The sequence below is a fragment of the Canis lupus genome, chromosome 1 (assembly GCF_048164855.1).
Source record: "Canis lupus baileyi chromosome 1, mCanLup2.hap1, whole genome shotgun sequence".
NCBI lineage: Eukaryota > Metazoa > Chordata > Mammalia > Carnivora > Canidae > Canis > Canis lupus.
Window position 1 is genome coordinate 94,079,959 of NC_132838.1, and position 18,882 is coordinate 94,098,840.

Sequence of the window (18,882 nt, forward strand, 5' to 3'; positions counted from 1 at the left end):
GCCCCTCGCCGCCGCCTCCGCGAGCCCGGCCTGCGCCCCCCCGCGGCGCCCCCTGCAGGCCCCGCCTCGCTCGGGTCCACCCCGCCCGCCCCGGCGCCCCCTCGTGCCCCCCCCGCCCCCCGCCCCGGGCCTCGCCGCCAACCCCGGGTCACCGGCCTGTCCCCGCCTCCCCCCAGCCCGCCCTTCCCGGCCCCCGGGCTGCGGGGCGACCTCTCCTCCCGCTCCTCTCGCGCGCGCGCTGCTCTGCGGGGTACGTTTGCATCTGGGTCGAATCACCGTGGGCGACTGTGATCCTTTCCTCCCCTGGTCGCAGGAGGGGCCCCCAGTCACCTCCACGGAGCGGTGCCTCTTCCCTCCCAGGATCACACTTTAGATTCTAAAGCAGCCTTGGCCTTTCCTCAGCAGAGTCTGGAAGTGCTGCTGCCTCCACGAGCTGCATTATTTGCTTTCCGCAGTGCACCGAGTCCACAAATGCTTCCTCATGCCGGGACGCGCCAGGTACTCTGAGAAGCCTCGGGAATGCGGTGTTCAACAGGACAAAGATGCCTGTTCTTGAAGATGAACGCGTGGCCGTGGAGGCAGATCATCACAAGGAAGCAAATCAATGAACGAAATAATCTGAGATAGTGCTATAAACAAAATTAGATAGAATGTGTGAAAGGGTGGAGGGAGGCTGTTTCAGATCAGGTACTAACCTGTGCTTTACTTTGAAGAAATGGCATTTGCTAGAAGTATTGAATTAGAAGGGGGGGGGGGATCCCTGGGGGGGGGGGGGATCCCTGGGTGGTGCAGCGGTTTGGCGCCTGCCTTTGGCCCAGGGCGCGATCCTGGAGACCCGGGATCGAGTCCCACGTCGGGCTCCCGGTGCATGGAGCCTGCTTCTCCCTCTGTCTGTGTCTCTGCCTCTCTCTCTCTCTCTATGTGACTATCATAAATAAATAAAATTAAAAAAAAAAAAAAGAAGGGGGGGGTGTACAGGCTAGGGGGAAGCTGTAGAACAGAATGTTCAAATATCCCAGGAAGAGAAACACAAGACAGACCTTTTTAAAAATTAATTTACTTTTTTTAGTGATCCCTCCACAGAAGATGGGGTTTGAACTCACAGGCCTGAGATCAAGAGTCACATGCTCTTTTGACTGAGCCAGCCAGGCACTTCAAGACAGACATCGGAGTGCTTATTTCACCTGTAAATCGGGCTTGGAAGACTAGCATAGGTTGTAAAAAGAACGTGTGTAAATTACAATGTTAGCTACAGGGTGAGTGTATCTAAGCTGGGTGACTGGAGATGGGGATTTAATGGGTACAAGGTGCTGTACTTAGAAAGTGAGTAGTTTGGGGACACCTGGGTGGCTCAGTCAGTTGAGCATCTGGCTTGGGTTCAGATGATGATCTCAGGGTCCTGGGATGGAGCCTGGAGTTGGGCTCCCTGCTGAGCAGCGTTTGCACACAAACACCCCATGCTTGCTTGTGTGCACTCTTTCGCTCCCTCAATAGTTCTCAAATAGATAAATAAATAAAAATCTATTAAAAAAGAAATTTAACAGCTTGTAATATTCATGACTAAGAAAGAATGAAAAATGAAGTAAACGTTCAATTCATGTAGTTAGAAAAATGACATGAAAATAACCCAAGGAAAGCTGAGGAAGGGATTACATAAAGCAAAAGAACATAAATAAAAGGACTGGAAAATTTACGAAACAGAACAAAAGAAGGGAAAAGTCTGGACAAGTACAAGTTGTGAAACACCAGGAAACCTAAACATGTAGAGAAAGTACTTCTAATCCCCAAGCTGGGAACATTGGAGCTTTTAGCTGCAGAAGAGCCCTGAGAGAATCCTGGGTGGGAGAATTTGCCTTAGGAAAAAGTGTTTGGACAAAATAGCTGAGGAATCATCAAGTCACTGGGGAGGAAAAGTTGAGTGTTGTGGTCACATCAACAGGCCCCACAGAGCTGCCAGCTAACTGCAGCTTTGCTCAAGTTTGTTGATTACAAATGAGTAAGTAACTGCCAAGCTGTGGGAAATCTCCAGGCAGTCCTTTCGCCATACATAGGCATGCATGGGGGGCCCCTTCTTCACTGCTTCCCCCCCCCCCCTCTAGTGGTAAAGACCTGAGCTCATACTGGTCCATCATAAGAGATTTAGGAAGGGCTTGTTTCCTGGGGTTCGCCCTCTAGGAATCCTGCCAAAGCCAAGGTGTGAAGGAGCCCAAGCTAGGCCAGGGTGGAGAGAGGGCCCAGATGTGTCGGTCGTTCTAGCCTATCCAGCTCAGCTTCCTTGAGCTACAAGAAGAACAGGATATCAGAATTGTTTTGTGATAAGTTAAATTGGAGATGCTTTTGAGACACCCAATGGGACTTGATAAAGAAGTAGTTAAATGTACAGATTTTGAGTATATAGTGCAGGTCCAAGCTGGAGATTTAAAACTTGGAAGTCAGTCATTTAAATCCTCAAGATAGCATAAACTCACTAAGAGGTTATTATTATTTTTTAAAGATTTTTTTAAAATAAATATTTTATTTATTTGAGAGAGAGAGAAAGCACAAAGGGAGAAGCAGACTCCCCACTAAGCAGGGGGCCCCACGTGGGGCTCCATCCCAGGATTCTGAGATCATGAGCTGAAAGCAGACAATCAAGCCACCCAGGTACCCCTAGGTGATTTTAGATGAGAGGAGAAGAGGTCTGAAATCTGAGTTCTGGGGCTCTCCATCATTTCAAGACTGAGGAGGAAACACTGAGGGAGCGTGAGGGGGAGAGGTAAGGTAGCTAGTTTGAGAGTGTCCTGGAAGTCAGTGGGACATGTTTCATGGAGGGAATGTTTACAGGAGTCAAATTCTGCTGATGGTATGACTGAGAACTGGCTGAAAATATTTCTAATTGTACAAAACCTCTATGAAATAGATTATTTTTTATTTACAATGTCTAGTTGAAAAAACCTGGAGATGGGTTTGCTCCAAATCCTATAGCTATTCAGCAACAGAATACGTGATTTCAAAAAATGCTCAGTGGGATCCCTGGGTGGCGCAGCGGTTTGGCGCCTGCCTTTGGCCCAGGGCGCGATCCTGGAGACCCGGGATCGAATCCCACATCGGGCTCCCGGTGCATGGAGTCTGCTTCTCCCTCTGCCTTTGTCTCTGCCTCTCTCTCTCTCTCTCTCTGTGACTATCATAAATAAATAAAAATTAAAAAAAAAAAAGTGCTCAGTGAAGCTTACAAAATGCTTTCTCTGCAAGGAAATGTCTGGAAGTAGAATTCAAATTATCCAGAACAAGGACATGGGGCCTGGGAGAAAGAGAAGGTCTCAACTAAAGTAGGGGTACAGATCAGAGGAGGCACAAGTCAGAAAATACAAGGCCATATTTTTTTGACACTTGGCAAAAGCAACAGAAGGAGCCTTAGAGTTAAGACAACTTTATTATAACGTTCATTTGGAAGATTAAATAAGTGAGAATATTTAGGAAAACCCCAAGAAGGAAATGAAGAGAAGCTAGCCCTACCTGTTATTAAAACAGTATATGGCCTGTACAATAAGATTAAGGTATTGGCACATGAATATGTAGGTCAATAAAACAAAGTAAAAAAATCTAAAAAATAATTGTATTTGGAAATTTAATATGTGATATAGGTGGCATCTCAAATCAATGGAGTTCTTCAGGTTCAGCCAAGGCATTCTTCATAAATAGTATGGCTGTAAATAGATAGCCAGACAATCACATCTGTTTCTCTACACAAGATGATTTCCAAATGGGTCAAAGATTTTTAAAAACGTTTTAAAGAGAAAAGCTATGTAAGTACTAGAAGGAAGTAAAAGTAGATTCCTCTGTAATGGAGGAAGTGGAGAAACTTTCCAAACTCAAAATCCAGAGGCATTTAAGGAAAAGACTGAAATTTGGACTATCCGAAACAGCAGCAACAATAAAATTTTTGCATAGCAAAATATATCATAAGCAAAATAAGACAAGTTAAAACCTGGGGGAAAAATTATTTCCAGCTTACAGAAGATTAATACCCAGTAGTTGTGTTCTGGAGGGTGAAGGGGACTCTGGACTCACAGAATTTGCTGATCACCGTGGTGTAACTATTCCCAACCTAATAGATTTAAAGTTCCCAAAATGCATACAACTGTACCAATGTGACATCAACTGGATTACAAAATTCCTGACAATTTAGCAATTAGCACTTATAAGATGCCACTAGCTACTTCATCCCCTCACTGTAAATACCCTAGTATGTAAAGGGCTTAAAAAGATGGAGAAGAAAAGGAAAACCATCACCTTGTGGGAAATAGGCAAGAGATATAAACACACACAAAAAAGAAGTGAAAATAAAGGACCTTTACATATATGAAAAAATGTACCATCAAAGTTCTAACGAAAGAAATGCAAATTAAAACTACAGTGAGATACTACCTCTCAACTCTCAGATTGGCAAAAAATCTAAAAGTCTGACAAAATTTGTTGACAAAGGAATCAGGAAACTAGCACTTCTATTTTTTGTTGGTGGAAATGCAAAAATGGTAGGATCCGAGGAGAGGGAAATTTGGCAATATCTAGCAAAATTGCATATGCATTTACTGTCCATCCAGAAATCCTACTTCTAGGAATCAAGCCTAAAGATACACTGACAAAAATACAAAAAGACAAAAAAAAAAAAAAAAAAGACAAATACAAAAGGTTACTCAATGAACTATTTGTAATACCAAGAACCTGGAAACAAACCAATATCCATAACAGAATGATATCCTACAGATAAAGTAGGACCCATTCACACGCTGTAATACTACACAGCTCTAAAAACAAGAGGGCAGCCCTGGTGGCTAAGCGGTTTGGCGCCGCCTGCAGTCCAGGGCGTGATTCTGGAGACCTCGGATCGAGTCCCACCTGTGTCTCTGCCTCACTCTCTCTCCTCTCTGTGTATTCTCATGAATAAATGAATAAAATCTTTAAATAAATAAATAAATAAATAAATAAATAAATAAATAAATAAATAAAAATATAAACAAATATCTCTAAATGCTGCTATGACGTGATCTCCAGTGAAAAAAGCAAGGTGGCAAAACTGAAGGTAATATACTATACCATTTACCTAGTAGGGGAAGAGGAGATGAATATCCCTTATATTAAAAAAAAAAAAAAAAAAAGGTAAGGGACGCCTGACTGGCTCAGTCAGTACAGCATTCAAGTCTTGGTCTCAGGGTTGTGAGTGAGCCTTACTTGGTCATTGAGGTTACCTAAAAAAAGAGGAACAAAAAGATAAAAACAAAGTTAAAGGAACAACAACAACAACAACAAAAAAAAACAAAACAGAAAAAAAAACAAAAAACAAGGGCACTTGGGTGGCTCAGTTGGTTGTCTGACTCTTAATCTCAGCTGAGGTCTTTTACTCTTTACTTTTTTTTTTTTTTTAAGATTTTATTTATTTATTCATGAGAGACACACACAGAGAAGCAGAGACATAGGCAGAGGGAGAAGCAGGCTCCATGCAGGGAGCCCGATGTGGGACTCCATCCTGGGATTCCAGGATCACACCCTGGGCCGAAGGCAGGCGCTAAACCACTGAGCCACCCAGGGATCCTTTTTCCTTCTTTCCTTTCTTCCTTTCTTCCTTTCTTCCTTTCTTCCTTTCTTCCTTTCTTCCTTCCTTCCTTCCTTCCTTCCTTCCTTCCTTCCTTTCTTTCTTTCTTTCTTTCTTTCTTCTTTCTTTCTTTCTCTTTCTTTCTTTTTCTTTCTTTCTGATTTATTTTAGAAGAGCACGAGTGGAAGGGGAAAGAGAGAGGGAAAGAGAATCTCAAGCCAACTCCACACAGCATGGAGCCTGAAGCTAGGCTCAAAACCACGACCCTGAGAGATCATGACTCTTCAACTCAGGTCTTTTTTTTTTTTTTTTTAAGATTTTATTTATGCATTCATGAGAGACACAGAGAGAGAGAGAGGCAGAGACACAGGCAGAGGGAGAAGCAGGCCTCATGCAAGGAGTCTGACGTGGGACTCGATCCTGGGACTCCAAGATCACACCCAGGGTGGAAGGCAGGCACTAAACCGCTGAGCCACCCCGGGATCCCCTCAACTCAGGTCTTGATCTCAGGCTCGTGAGTTCAAGTCCCACATTGGGCTCCAATGCTAGGCATGGAGCCTGCTTAAAAAACAAAACAATAACAACAACAACAACAACAATAAAAACCATTACTTCTAGGGGGAGGAAGGAATGAGGCAGAGAGAAAGAGATGGAGATCAGACCTCTCTGATTATGGTTTCTAGATCTGGCTTTGTTAACTATGCAACAAGACTTAATTTCTTTTAAAGATTTATTTGTGAGAGCTTGAGAGAGCAGGGGGGTAGGGATCAGGAGAGAAGCAGACTCCTCACTGAGCAAGGAGCCCTATGTGGGGCTCGATCTTACCACCCTGAGATCACATGACCCCAAGATCCTGAGCCTAGCCAAAATGAAAAGTCGGATTCTTAACTGAGCCACCCAGGCACCCTAAGACTTAATTTTTTTTTAATGTTTTCAGAAGCAAACCCTACAAGTCAAAAGGAAAATGAAACAAATGAACTTGGTTGTGTGATGGCCTTGTCCTGTCTATTTTTATAAATTGCTACTGGTCTTTGAATAGCTGGCAGAAATAGGAGTAGCCTCACGTGGTACTGAGGTCATCCATGTTCTGAAGTTTTCTCTTGAAATTTTCCATACTATCTCACATATCTAATATATCTAACCTGTCCTTCCAGGTGACAAATACCAGAACCCTGGCCAGTTTCCTAGCCTGTGTTCTCTTAGCTTGAGGCGTCAACTGTCCGTTGAGATAAAACTGCTCCCCATCCTAGCACTGACTCCCTTCAAGAAATGAGACACAGTGTTCTAATAATGCCCCTTCATTTCCGAAACTTCAGTCCATATGGGGCTTGTCTGTCCAGGAGCAAGGAACGTGGTAATCATATGCCCATGAGGATCATCCTCCTCCTTGAAATTCAAGAGCTTCCTGGATCCCAGGATTTGGAGTTGCAGGTAGCTAAATTTGACTCTCACAAGCTGAGGGACCCTGAACAAAATCATTAACTTCTTTGAGCCTCAGTAGCCTCATTTATGAAACAAGGAAAAGGTAATACACCAATCTTATGGGGGTGTTGTGAGATTTAAATAAGATTATGTATGTAAAATGTCAGGCATATACTCAATGCTTCTTCCTGCTTCCCTCCTCTTTTCTTATTCCCCACCTTTTTTTCACTCAATCTTCTTTCCACCTCTATGCAACATTAAACAAAATGAATTAGATTAGGAAACTTTTAAGGTTCTTTTCAAACCCTGAGATCTTTAGAAACATTGATGGGGCAGCCCCGGTGGCGCGCAGCAGTTTAGCGCCGCCTGCAGCCTGGGTTTGTGATCCTGGAGACCCGGGATCGAGTCCCACGTCGGGCTCCCTGCATGGAGCCTGCTTCTCCCTCTGCCTCTGTCTCTGCCTCTCTCTTCGCTCTCTCTGAATGAATAAATAAATCTTAAAAAAAAAAAAAGAAAGAAACATTGATGGAGTACAGTGCATTTAGATGGGGGCGTGCCTGCTAAGGATTAGAAATTCAAAGATGAGCATAGCAGAAATGTGAGTTTAAAGGCCAGCAGGGATTTTAACTGAAGAGGAGTTTAGGATCTAAGAAAACACAGGGGAAAGGGTTCCTTAGTGGAACTATTTTCGGCTCTGAGAAATATCACAAATTCTGATGATTTGTGCAAGGGAGGGGAGTACATAGGGAAGTGAGTCAAGGAGGTAGGGAAAAAGAAAAATTAGAAAGTAAGGAGAAGATTAAAATAAAGTCAGGTCACAACAAGTGTTGGTAAAAATGTGGAGAAACTGGAATTCTCATGCATTGCTGGAGGAACTGTAAAATGGTGCATGTGGAGGCCGAGAAAATTAAGGCCATTCCACTTTAAGTTCAGCCTTAGCACAAGTAGAGCCATCCCAGACCCCTGTGAATAACAGCTGAAATTTACATTACTTCAGTTACAGGAAAAAAAACAGCTTACAGCTTAATGTCCTAGAAAGCCCCATATTAGAATAAGAACTGAGCCCAAGCCAAGGGCTGGAAGCCCCTATTAGAATAAGAACAGAGCTCAGTGCTCTTGAAAGCCCCATATCAGAATGTAAACAGAACTTGAGAAATTCCTCCACCCCTTCTGGAGGTCCCCTAGACCAGCCCATAAAACTAAGCTGGAACCCACCTCGGGGTCCAAGTCCCTGCTCTGCTGTGTCAGGTATACTTGGACCCAAGCTCGAGCTTGTAAATAAACCCTCATGTGTTTGCGTCGGTGTCGGCTCCTTGGTGGTTTCTCGGATTCGCAATCTTGGGCACCACCGTGCAATCATTTCAGAAAATAATCTGGCAGTTTCTCAATTAAACATCAAGTTACCCTATAACCCATTCCACTTCTGAGTATATACCCCAGGGAACTGAAAATTTATGTCTACACAAAAACTTGTATTGTATGTGAGAGTTTATAGCAACATAGTTCATTATAGCCAAGAGGTGGAAACAACTCAAACCTCCTTCAACATATCAATAGATAAATAAGATGTGGTATATTCATAGAATGAAATTTTATTTTTTCTTAAAGATTTTATTTATTCATGAGAGACACACAGAGAGAGAGGCAGAGGGAGAAGCAGGTTCCATGCTGGGAGCCCGACACAGGACTCAATCCCAGGTCTCCAGGATCATACCCTGGGGTGAAGGCAGCACTAAACCACTGAGCCACTAGGGCTGCCCTGAAATTTTATTTTCCCAGATAAGGCCTACAGATGGCCAACAGGTAGGTACATGAAAAGATGCTCTACGTTATTAATCATCAGGGGAGTGCAAAGGAAAACCACAATGAGATATCATCTCACACATGTTAGAATGGCTATAAGATGATGGCTAGGGATCCCTGGGTGGCGCAGCGGTTTGGCGCCTGCCTTTGGCCCAGGGCGCGATCCTGGAGACCCAGGATCGAATCCCACATCAGGCTCCCGGTGCATGGAGCCTGCTTCTCCCTCTGCCTGTGTCTCTGCCTCTCTCTCTCTCTCTCTGTGACTATCATAAATAAATAAAAATTAAAAAAAAATTTTTAAAAAATAAAAAAAATAAAAAAAATAAGATGATGGCTAAAGACCAGAAATAACAAATGTTGGCAAGGAGACAGAGAAAAGAACACTTGTGCCCCACTGGTGGAAATGTTTATTGGTGCAGCCACTATGAAAAACACTATGGTGTTTCTCAAAATATTAATGCTAGAATTACCATATGATCCAGCAACTCCGCATCTGGGAATTTGTCAGAAGAAAAACAAAAACACTCCTTTGAAAAGTTATATGCATCCTCATATTCATTGTAACATTAGTTACAGTAGCCAGGATATGAAACAGCCTGTGTCCACTGATGGAAGAATGGATAAAGAAATTGTGGTATGTGCCATGGAATGTTATTCATTCAGCCATAAAAAAAATGAATTCTTGCCATTTGCTACAGCACAGATGCACCTTGAGGACATTATGCTAAGTGAAATCAAATACCATAGGATGTGGAATTTCAAACAACAGCAAGAAGAGGGATCCCTGGGTGGCTCAGCAGTTTAGTGCCTGGGGGGGGGGGGGGGGCCTGATTCTGGAGTCCCGGGTCGAGTCCCGGGTGAGTCCCCGGTGAGTCCCCGGTGAGTCCCCGGTGAGTCCCCGGTGAGTCCTGGGTCGAGTCCTGGGCTGAGTCCCACATCAAGCTCCCTGCATAGAGCCTGCTTCTCCCTCTGCCTGTGTCTCTGCCTCTCTCTCTCTTCTGTGTGTGTCTCTCTCTCTGTGTGTCTCTCATGAATAAATAAACAAAATCTTAAAAAAAAAAAAAAAGGCAAGAATTAAAAGCCAAGCTCATAGATACAGGAGGACAGACTGGTGGTGGTTGCCAGAGGCAGGGGTTGCCAGAGGCATTGGGGGAAATGAGAGAAGGGAGTCTAAAGGTTAGGGGGGAAAAAAAAAGAAAGAAGAAGAGGAAGGAGAAGAGAAAGTTGCCCTCCTGATTAAAAAACAAAAGTCCACAAACAAAATCTTTAAAGTGGGAAGCACTACTCAAGTGTGGTCCATCCATATAATGAAATGCTCTGTAATAACATTCAGGAAGGAGGAAGAAAACAGGAAGAGGAAGGCTTAAAAAAAAAAAAAAGATTTTGTTTGTTTATTGAGAGAGAGGGAGAGAGAGTGCAGTGCCTGTGTATAAGTGGGCGGGAGAAGGACTGGAAAAGTCAGAGAATTCCAAGCAGACTCCATGCTGAGCTCAGAGCTTACCTCACAATCCTAAAATCATGATCTTAGCCAAACCCAAGAGTTGGATGCTCAACTGAGCCACCCAGGTATCCCAAGGAAGGTTTTTTATACTGATACTAAATGTTTTCCAAGCTATAAACAAAAATTATTAATTAATTTAAAAACCTGAATATGATCTCTTGGAGTAATACATCACTAAGACATTAATATCTATGCGTATAGACATGTGGGGAAGTGTTAAAATGAGAACATGTAGGAGAGGAGATAAATATATAAGTTCTGGGCAGCCTGGGTGGCTCAGTGGTTTAGCGCCGCCTTCAGCCCAGGGCCTGATCCTGGAGACCTGGGATCGAGTCCCACGTCAGGATCCCTGCATGGAGCCTGCTTCTCCCTCTGCCTGTGTCTCTGCCTCTGCCTCTCTCTACGTCTCTCATGATTGAATAAATAAAAAAAAATATATATATTATATATGTAAGTTCTTTCCACACACATGCAGAATATTTACCATGACCATGTTCGAAGTTATGGCAGGATTCAACGGGATGCCGAAGAACCGAGAGCATACGACACAAAACCAAACACACCTAAAGCTAACATCATACTTAATGGAGAATGTAGGGAACAAGAAGAAGATGTCTGCCCTCATCATGTCTCTTTAACATTATTCTGGGGGTCAGTGCCTAAGACAAGGAGGATTGAAAAGGAAGAAACACACTGTTTCATTCACAATGAGCATGGATGTAGAAAATCCCAAGGAAATCTACAAGAAAGCTACCAGGACTCATGAGTTCCAGCTGCAAGATTGAGGATCAAACATAGAGAAAGGGTGGTATGTCTATGCATTAGCAACAGACAATTACAAACAAAAAGTGTTTGAAATGCTGTTTGTGGTAATATTAAAACAAGAAAAATATTTAGGAGTAAAGCTAACAAATAGCATGCAAAGACAAAATACTGAAATCTACAAAATATTTCCAGGAAAAATTAGAGACCTAAATAAATAAATATACTGTGTTTATGCATAAAACACTCAATATTGGGGGTGCCTGGGTGGCTCAGTCAGTTAAACGTCTGCCTTTGGCTAAGGTCATAATCTAAGGGTTCGGGATCAAGTCCTGCATCGGGCTCCCTGCTCAGCAGGCAGTCTGCTTCTCCCTCTCCTTCTGCCCATCCCCACTGCTCATGCCTGCTTGCTCTCTCTGCTCTCTCTCTCTCTCTCAAATAAATATCTTTTAAAAATTAATAAGTAAATAGAACACTCAATATTATTACAATGTCGATTCTCCCCCCAAATCATCTATAGATTTAACATAGTCTCAATCACTCTCTCAGTAGGTTGTTAATGTTTTTGATAGAAATGGACAGGCTGATTCTAAAATTTATAGAGAAACACAAAAAATCTAGATTAAACAAAACAACCATAAGACGAACAAAAATGGAGAACTGCACCTGATTTCAAGATTTACTGTAAGGGTACAGAGTGGTGTTCATGTAGAGATAGGCTTGTGGATGGGACAGATTGGAGAGTCTAGAAATAGACTTCAAATAGAGTCAATTCATTTTTGACAAAGGAGAAAAGGATAGTCTTTTTAACAATGTTGCCAGAGGGGCGCCTGGCTGGCTCAGTTGGTGAAGCATGTGACTCTTGATCTTGGGGTTATGAGTTCCAGCCCCATGGTGGGTGTACTTGAAATAAAATCTTAAGAAACAAACAAACAGTGTTGCTAGAATAATAGCCTATCCATTGGAAAAACATGAACTCAATTCTAACTTCACACAGTAAGCCATAATTAACTCAAAATGGATCGTATGCCTCAATGTAAAAGGTAAAAAATTATAAAACTTCTGAAAGAAAGGAGAAAATCTTTGTGAGTTTTGTTTAGGCAAAGATTTTTTAGGGCACAAAAGCATAAACCATAAAAGTAAAACTTTATAATTTTTTAAACAAAAACTTTATAAACTGGACTTTATTAAAAAGAAAAACTTAAGCCCTTTGAAAGACAAGGTTTAGAAAATGTAAAGGCAAGATAGACTTGAGAGAAAATCTTTGCAAAATGTACCGAATTGAATGCTTGTATCTAGGATAAAGAAAGACCCCTTACATCTCAGAAATAACAAAACACAACCGGAAAACAAAATAGGCAAAGAGTTTGAACAAATACGTCATTGAAGACATATGATGAACATACAGGCACTTGAAATATGCTTAACATCACCAATCATCAGGAAGATGTAAAAACAGAACCACAATGAGATATCAGTATATACCACCAGGATAGCTCAAATTAAAGCAAACAAAACAAACCAGAAAAAGTCCCGCCAGGTAACACCAAATATTGATGAGGATGTAGGGCAACTACACTTCTTATACATTGCTGATGTTAACACAAAATCATACAGCTATTCTGGAAAACAGTTTGGCAATTTCTTGTAAAGTTAAATGCACATCTCTCATAAAACCAAGCAATCTCTCCTTGGTATTTACTCAAGAGAAATGTAGACATACATCCTGTTGATCTGCTCCAGTTGCCATAACAAACTGCCATAATCTGAGCAGCTTAAATTTTTTATTTTCTCACAGTTCTGGAGGCTGGAAGTCCCAGATCAAAGTGTCCTCAGGATTGGTGTCTGGTGAAAGCTGGGCTTGCATGTGGGCTTTTTGTTGTTGTTGTTTTTAAAGATTGTATGTATTTAAGAGAGAGGAGAAAGAATGGGCGGGGGCAGAGGGAGGGAGAAGCGCACTCCCTGTTGAGCAGATGGTGGACTAGATCCCAGGACCCTGAGATCATGACCTGAGCCACCCAGGTGCCCCACCTGGTCACTTTCTTACTCTCTCCTCACATGGCCCCTTTGTGTGTGCCTGCCATCCTAATTGGTGTTGTGTATTAATTTTTTTTCACTTTTCTGTTTCATATGAACAAAATATAATGAACATATATAATTTTTATCCTCCCCTAGGATCTCATAGTAAGAATAAAACAAATCCAATTTAACAAAACATCACTTTAAAAAAATCAGTGGATTTTTCTCAGCCTATTTTTTTCAGCTTTACTGAGGTGTAAATTGATACTGCCTTTTTATTATTCCTATCGATTGATTCTTTTTTTGTTTCAGTTAGTACTTACAGAAGGTCAGTCATGGTTTTAGGAATATAGTAGTGAACACATCAAAGCCCCTGTGCTCACAGAATGTTCCTTTGAGTGAGCAGGAGAGGAGGAGCTGCAAAACGAATGGAGCAAATAATAATAATAGTTATAAAACAAAGGAAAATTAAAATCTGTGAACAATTTTTTCAATATATTCTTCAGTCACTCTTTGCAACCTCTGCCTCATCAGATGCTCCCTACAGCAGAATGAGGTGACAAGAGGGGGCCCTGGGTGGCTCATTCTAAGCGTCTGCCTTCAACTGGGGTCATGATCTTAGGGTCCTGGGATGAAGCCCCAGTCAGGCTCTCTGCTCAGCAGGGAGGCTGCTTCTCCCTCTTCCTCTGCTACTCCCCTTGCTTGCTCAAATAAATAAATAGATAAATAAATAAAATCTTTTTTAATTTCTTTTTTTTAAGGATTTTATTTATTCATGACACACACACACACACACACACACACACACACACACAGAAGCAGAGACATAGGCAGAGGGAGAAGCAGGCTCCATGCAGGGAGCCCAACATGGGTCTCGATCCCGGGTCTCGATTCCGGGTCTCCAGGATCAGGCCCTGGGCTGAAGGCGGCGCTAAACCGCTGAGCCACCCGGGCTGCCCCTTTCTTTTTTAAAGAATGAGGTGCAAAGTCAAAGACCGAGTCCCAAGCCGGGTTCCACAGCCCTAAGCAGATCCCTAACCTTGCGGAGCCTCACCGTCCTGAGCAGTAAACGGTGATGGTGCTGGCTGCGAGCAGGTGCTGGGGCTCTTGGCAATGTGGGCGCGCTGCTCCATCGCTGTCAATGTCTCTGTCTACAAATAATCTCTCTCTCTCTTTTTTAAATATTTTATTTATTCATAAGAGACAGAGAGGCAGAGACACAGGCAGAGGGAGAAGCAGGCTCCATGCAGGGAGCCTGACGTGGGACTCCATCCCCGGTCTCCAGGATCAGGCCCTGGGTTGAAGGCGGCGCCAAACCGCTAAACCACCGGGGCTGCCCCTACAAATAATCTCTTTAGGCAATTCTTTTCATTTGAAATTGAGTCTCTTTCGTTTCATCCCCCCTTGTCCCCCCTTCCTCCAAGATTTCACAGACTGCTATTAAAAGACAAACATGTTAGCGCATTAAGATACTATCATGTAGCAAATAACTTTTAAAAAGTTAATTACTCAAATTAGTCCTAGTAGATAGAACAGCGATACCTTGGGGCACAGTCGTGGAGTGGGAAAGGTTTCAAGAACAACCTGGTCCTAGACTCTTGGTGCTGAAAACAAAACCAAAACAAAAAAAAGGAAGGAAGGAAGGAAGGAAGGAAGGAAGGAAGGAAGGAAGGAAGGAAGGAAGGAAGGAAGGAAGGAAGGAAAAGGAGGGAGGAAGGAAGAAAAAGAACGAAAGAAAAGAAAACGAAAGAAGGAAAGGGAAGAGGAAGGAAGGAAGGAAGGACGGACCCTGTACCGAAAGGACCCTTAAGACAGTCTTGGGCAGCCCCAGTGGCTCAGCGGTTTAGCGCCGCCTGCAGCCCAGGGCGTGATCCTGGGGACCCCGGATCGAGTCCCAGGTCGGGCTCCCTGCGTGGAGCCTGCTTCTCCCTCTGCCTGTGTCTCCGCCTCTCTCTCTCTCCTTGTGTCTCTCATGAATACATAAAATCGATAAAAAGAAGAAAAAAAAAAAAAAAAAAGACGGTCTTTGCAGTTTTGCCCTGGGCTTGTAATTCACCGTCGGGAGAACAACGCAGAATATGCGGATGAGCGGGCGAAGGTGTTTATGTGTCGGCGGCGAGCGGGGATCGGGGAGCTGGAAACGGAGAACCGTGAACTCCGCGGGATCCGAATCCGCGGTCAACGTCCGACGAGCCCCCCCCGCTCCCCACTCCGGGCCGCCCAGGGGCGCGCGGGGAGGAACCGAGCCCTGCGCGGCGCTGAGGAGCGGTTGCGGCTCAGGTGCAGAGTTCCGTGCGCCGGGACCACCGCGTGCCCACACTGAAGTCAGGCGGGGGCAGGGGAGCCTGGTACCAGTCACACCGGGAGAAAAGGCAAAAAGCAACTGATGGAGGGCAGCTGAGATGGGAAGAAGCCCAGGGCGGCCTGAGCCTCAGACTCCCCGCTCCAGGTGAGGCTGCTCCCCAGCGGGGAGGGGCAGAGGGAGAAGCAGGCTCTCTGGCTGAGCAGGGACCCCTTCACCTGGCTCCATCCCAGGACCCCAAGATCATGACTTCAGCCGAAGGCAGATGCTTTACTGATGGAACCACCCAGGCGCCCCTCTTTTATCTTATTTTTAAGTAATTTCCATGCTCAACGTGGAGCTCCAAGTCATGACCCCCCCCAACCCATCCCCCCCCCTCCCCGCCCAGACCAAGAATCTCAGGCTCTACCAACTGAGCCAGCCAGGCGCCCCTCAGTTTACTGTTGTGAGAGCATTTTTTCATCTTATAACAACTAGGGAATGGTTGGGGGCAGGTCCTATCATCCCAGCTTTACAGACAGAAAACTGAGAGGCAGTTTACGTGACTTACTCAAGGTCAGACAAGTAGGCAGCAGAGCTATTTTTTTGACTCCTGACCCAATGCTCTCTCCACTCTGCTGTCTAGAGTAAAGCAGGGTTATCAGGTACAACTGAAGAATGGACAAAGACCTAAGAGCTCCCTGACCACTCCTGTGGGCCCTTTCCCCACAAGGAATAATAGTACTGCACTTAGGATATTTGGAGGTCAGGTTGGGCCCCACTTCTGTTTCAAGTATATAATTAAATTTAGCTTTGTTGGGTCACTCTGTGGTCAGGACCATGAGTTGAGCTTGGCCAAGGGGAAGGAAGGGTATAAGCAGAAGTGGGTTGTGTACCTGCCACTTTTCCGGCTCAGTACCTCTCTTCTTAAGGACATGAAGACACCCAAGGTCACCCCTCAGTGGCTACAGGTTGGGAAACCTCTATAATGATTGCTCTTAACAAAGGATGAGGGGTGCCTGGGTGGCTCAGTCAGTTAAACATCTATCTTCTGCTGAGGTCATGATTTCAGGGTCCTGGGATCGAGTTCTGAGTCCCGCTCACTGCTCAAGAGTCTGTTCCTCCCTCTCCTTCTGCCCCTCACCCTTGCTCATGCTCTCTCTCTCTCTCTCTCTCTCTCTCAAATAAATAAAATCTTAAAAAAGAACAAACAAAAGCTGAGAGGGACTGGCGTATTGTCAGATATCTAAGGTGCCTGGTAGCTCATGCTGCCTAATTCGAGTTTACTGGAGAAATACCATAATCTTTGAATAAGTGTAAAAAAAAAAAAAAACTGGCCAGAAAATATTTTCTTGTGTCAGTGTATTAGCACTTGTTGCAATAATGCTCTGTAATAACAGCATTGGTATTTCCTTGACACACAGCACACATTTATTTTCTGGCTCCTAAGCCTGTGGATTGACCGTCCCCCAGCCCCCTTAACTGAGGCTGCAGGTCTAGCCTAGGTCAGCTCTCTGGTCTTCATCATTCTAGGCCCAGTGGCCATGAAGGCTGGTGAATTGCATAAGCACAAAGGAACAAGCTAAACCTCACAAGCACGTTTAAAGCCTCTGCTTGGGACACAGTGTCACTAGCATTGCATTGGCCAGAGCAAGTCATGGATGTCGAACAGGGGAAAGCACTCTGTGCTAGTGGCAGGTGCTGCAAAGGTCATTTAGCAAAGGGCACAGATGTACAATTCTGAATTTTTATTTTCTGAAAGAGAGACAGACAAAGAAAGTGCTAGGAGTGAGGGGCAGAGAGAGAGAGGGTGAATCTTAACCAATCTCCACACACTCAGTGCAGAGCCTGACACTGGGCTCAGTCTCACAACCCCAAGATTTATGACCTGAGCTGACATCAAGAGTCAGAGGCTTCACCCCCTGAGCCCCCCAGGTGCCCCTGGATGTACAATTCTTTTTTTTTTTTTTAAGATTTTATTTACTTATTCATGAGAGACAGAGGCAGAGACACAGGCAGAGGGAGAAGCAGGTCCCCCAAGGGGAGCCCAATACGGGACTCGATCCCAGGACTCTGGGATCACGCCCTGAGCCGAAGGCAGACGCTCAACCACTGAGCCACAATTCTAAAACAGAGAATGCGGCATCAGGAGCAGTGGTCCAGTGTACCCCAATCAGTCAGTACCTGGCAGTAAATTAAAGCTCACATCGACTAAGTCGGATGGATTTTCCTGTACCGCAGATCTGGCCCATCCTCCTGCTTGGAAAGTTTCCACAGCCCCCAGAGCTTTTAGGATAAAGTTAGATTTTCATATTCCAGGTTCTTCCTTTCTGACTCTCACCCACACTTCGCTCCAGCTTCCCACACAACCTGGGTGTGGTTTCATGCCTTCTTGCCTCTGCATGTGCTACACCCTCTGGCTGCATGTGTTCCCCAATTCACCTTGGCAACTTCTTCTATTTATCTATTGTCTTACCTTCTGGGAAGCTTTTCTAATCTCTTCTCAAGTCTGATTCCATGTCTCTTCTCTGTGTCCCCAGCCGTCTCTGTCTATACTTTGTGGCATTGACCAGATTACGTTGTAATAGTGCATTCCACTATAGATTCTCTATCATTAGTTTTTCTCAAAATGCGATTCGTGGACTCCCTGCTTCAGAATCACCTGGGACGTTTGCTTAAAATACAGGCTCCTGGGACCTATGTTAGACCCCCCCAATCCAGAATTGTTGCAGGCAAAGCCCAGGAGTCTCCATTTAAAAGATTCCCCAGGACATGCTTGTGGGGGAGCTCAATGGGTGTCTGACTTTGGCTCAGGTCATGGTTTCAGGGTCCTGGGATGGAGCCCCAAGTGGGGGCTCCCAGCTCAGCGGGGAGTCTGCTTGTTTCTCTTCTCCTGCCCCTCCCGCTACTCATGCTCTTTTCTCTCTCAAATAAATGAAACCATAAAACCATAAAACCATAAAAAAATAAATAAATAATACATAATAATAAATGATTCCCCAAAATGATTCTGACTTGTGCCAAGTTTAACCAGCACACCCGGCAGGAGAGTGGCCATGCTTTCATGCACACTGTCACCTTGCGCAGTGCGCAACACAGTCAGCCGCACTCGAGGAGCGCGTTCTGGAGGGCGACGAGCAGCACTGGTGCGGGAGGCCAGCAGATGGCGCTGCGTCAACATAAATGCTTTCTCGTGAGTGGGAGGAGGAAGACGGGAAGTTCTGTGTTACTGGAATTCAAGCCTCAAATGCTGAGTAATTGAGTTTATTATTTCTTTTCCTGCGCAATTTGCCTGCCATTGTCCCACTTGCACGAATAAATTGACTTCTGACGGACAAATGAGGACTCAGACAAGAACAAGGGGGACAGAAGCTGGGCACGGAGATCTGAGCTGGCCATGAAGCCGGGAAGGATGGTCATGGTGACTGTCATCTCCATCCTCACTGATGGAGAGCTGCTCCGAGGGGGCACTGAGTGTTGTGCAATGACCCAAAGCATCCAAAAGGATATGCCCGTTCAGCG

At 44.5% G+C, this 18,882-nt stretch overlaps 1 long non-coding RNA gene across 2 annotated transcripts; it reads right to left on the reverse strand.

The window, feature by feature from the left end:
- Positions 1-147: 147 nt before the first annotated feature.
- LOC140641036 (uncharacterized) lies at positions 148-15,297 on the reverse strand. Of its 2 annotated transcripts, XR_012037596.1 has the most exons (5): positions 14,622-15,297; positions 13,403-13,496; positions 5,212-5,228; positions 5,084-5,111; positions 148-629 (listed from the first exon to the last, which is right to left on the reverse strand). It is a non-coding gene; the product is annotated as an uncharacterized lncRNA (long non-coding RNA). The 2 variants fall into 2 exon arrangements; XR_012037595.1 differs by lacking the exons at positions 5,084-5,111; positions 5,212-5,228 and having other exon boundaries at positions 149-629.
- Positions 15,298-18,882: the final 3,585 nt, after the last annotated feature.